Below are 3,083 nucleotides of genomic sequence, written 5' to 3'. Positions count from 1 at the left end.
CACATCAGATGGCCAAAGAATTGGAGCTTCAACTTCAGCATCAGTCTTTACAATGAATATTTAAGGGTGCTTTCCTTGACTGGTGTGTTCTCCTTGCTGTCCAAGGGACTCTCAAGAGTCTTCTCCAATACCACAATTTGAAAGCATCAATTCTTTGGCACCAAGCCTTCTTTATGGTCCAACTGTCACTTCCGTATATCCTGGAAAAACCATAGCTTTGACTATATAGACTTTTGTCAGCAAAGTGATGTCTCTGTTTTTTTTCTTTTTTTTAACATTGCCAAAGTAGTTGAATTTATTATTTCACATAAACTTTATGGAATTTAAAGAGAACAATCAAGGTGTCTCATGAACTGGAAATTGACTTATTAATTCCCTTTCATTTCCAAACTTCATCAAGCATTCACTACAGTTATGAGGTAAATCAGCCAAATGTTTGTGATCTAGATGAATTTTAAAATCTTCAGTCTCTCCTATTGAATATTCAGCGTATTAACATAAGCAAATCCCTTCAGATAAATGCGATTTAAATCTTTGCAATATTCTAGCATACTTGAGAAGCCTTTCCCACAGTCATCATAAACATGAGAAAAAAATTTAATATGTTCAATAGCAACATATCTGTTAACATTTGTATGAAGTCTACTCTGAAACCCACATACTTGACTAACAAAGAAGTTTTTACATTTGTCAAGTGTGATTTTGCTTAAGAGGCTCTACTCTCCATGTTCTCCATTGTTATACTTGCTTTATTTATTACTTATTTGTTATACTTTATTAATTAACTGCATGCTCATTTACCACATGGCTATGCAAGCCTTCTGGATCATTCGCTTCATGTTCACAGAACAGACATAAGTGCTGTTCATCAGAGCTGTGCTCCTGGAAATGCAGGGAGAGCTCCTGCCCGAGGAGAACTGTATGTCACACTTCTCACACCCATAAAGGTGATCACGAAAATGGGTGTCCGCAATGTGCTGGCTGAAGGTCTCAAAAATTGCTGTCTTTTTTTTTCTTTTTTTTAAATTAATTTATTTATTTTAATCAGAGGCTAATTACTTTACAATATTGTAGTGGTTTCTGCCATACGTTGACATGAATCAGCCATGGATGTATATGTGTCCCTAATCCTGAATCCCCCTCCCACCTCTTCCCCATCCCATCCCTCTGGGTCATCCCAGTGCACCAGCCTGAGCACCCTGTCTCATGCATCGAACCTGGACTGGCGATCTGTTTCACATATTATAATATACATGCTTCAATGCTATTCTCTCAAACCGTCCCACCCTCACCTTCTCCCAGAGTCCAAAAGTCTGTTCTTTACATCTGTGTCTCTTTTGCTGTCTCGCATATAGGGTTACCATCTTTCTAAATTTCATATATATGCATTAATATCCTGTATTGATGTTTTTCTTTCTGACTTACTTCACTCTGTACAATAGTCTCCAGTTTCATCCACCTCATTAGAACTGATTCAAATGCACTCTTTTTAATAGCTGAGTAAGAGTCCATTGTGTATACGTACCACAGATTTCTGTCTTATAATCACAGTATTTACAAATGTAGGGATCCTCTTCATGCAGTTTGGATGTTTGATCAGAAGCTGGTAGAGAAACTTTCTCTGCATACTCAGCACACATTTGAATCAGTACACTTTAAGCTTCAAGATCATATGCTGCTTTAAATCAGAAAAATATTTCCTGTTGAACTCACAAAGTTCACATTTATAGGGGTCACTGCTATTAGCTCTCAATAAGGCCATTTCTGCGGGGCAGTCACATTCAAAGCTTGGCTCTTGCCAACAATTCTGCAAGGTTTAGCTGGTGACTCTTCATCAGTTTGGTCTCGGAGAGTCTCAGAGGATTTTTCTGTCTCTATACCATAATCTTCAGAAATCTGATGCACTTCCACGGCAACTGGAACATCTTTAGTAGTGTGTACTTCAGTGGGGCTCTCTTCTTGAGTCTGCTGGTGGTCTGATTCAGGAGAGTCAAAATCTTCATCACAGATATCAATATCAGCAGATTTTTCTGTAGGAAAGGCAGTGTGGTCTAGAATTCTAAGTACAGGACCAGGAATCAGGCTGTATTGATTTCTGTTTCTGGCCTTGATTCCACCTGTAAATTTTGGCAAGACACTTGATGTCTCTGTATCTGAATCATCATCTTCATTGTCAAAATATCTTGTCTGGTTGTCTCATAGAACAAATATGGTAACAATGAACAGAAAAAAAACTCCACTGAACACATCTGCAATTCTGCTTATTCCGGAGGAATCTGAATAAGGAGAAAGATGTAAAGTCTTCCTTTTTCTTTCTGTAGGATATTCATTCATATCTTTTTAATTTGCTGTAATGTTTAATACTATAGTGAGGAAAAAATAAGTTACAGAGAAGTTTTCACAGATAGTAAAATATGCACTCCACATCTGTGCCATAAGCCTTATGGGCCCACCAAGAGGGTGGGGAGGTGAGGAGGTGAGAATTGGGGCCTAGGAGGGACCACAGGCCTCCAGCCCCGGGGGTGGTCGGTGGCCCATGACCCCTACAGGCACCTCCGTACCAACATGGGTTCCTTCAGGGCATGTCTCTGCTTTTTAAAACACTGTCTACGTTAGTTGTCATAGTCTTTCTTTCAAGGAGTGAGCATCTTTTAATATCATGGCTGCAGTCACCATCACAGTGATTTTGGAGCCCAAGAAAATAAAGTCTGTCACTGTTTCCATTTTTCCCATCTATTTGCCATGAAGTGATGGGACCCAAAGCCATGATCTTAATTTTTGGAGTGTTGAGTTTTAAGCCAGCTTTTTCACCCTTCTCTTTCACTTTCATCAAGAGGCTCTTTAGTTCCTCTTGCTTTCTGCCACTAGAGTGGTATCATCTGCATATCTGAGGTTGTTGAAATTTCTTCTGGCAATCTTGATTTCAGCTTATGATTCATCTAGCCTGGCATTTCACATGATGCATCCTGCATAGAAGTTAAATAAGCAGGGTGACAATATACAGCCTTGATGTACTACTTTCCCAATTTGGAACCAGTCCATTTTTCCATGTCCAGTTCTAATTGTTGACTCTTGACCTGCAC

At 39.2% G+C, this 3,083-nt stretch overlaps 1 pseudogene; it reads right to left on the bottom strand.

Annotated features, from left to right (window-relative positions):
* Positions 1–336: 336 nt before the first annotated feature.
* Positions 337–2,334, bottom strand: LOC136172665 (zinc finger protein 639-like; annotated as a pseudogene).
* Positions 2,335–3,083: the final 749 nt, after the last annotated feature.

Source organism: Muntiacus reevesi, chromosome 7 (assembly GCF_963930625.1).
Source record: "Muntiacus reevesi chromosome 7, mMunRee1.1, whole genome shotgun sequence".
NCBI lineage: Eukaryota > Metazoa > Chordata > Mammalia > Artiodactyla > Cervidae > Muntiacus > Muntiacus reevesi.
The sequence above is the reverse complement of the archived record's forward strand: the minus strand, read 5'-3'. Positions and strand labels throughout refer to the sequence as shown.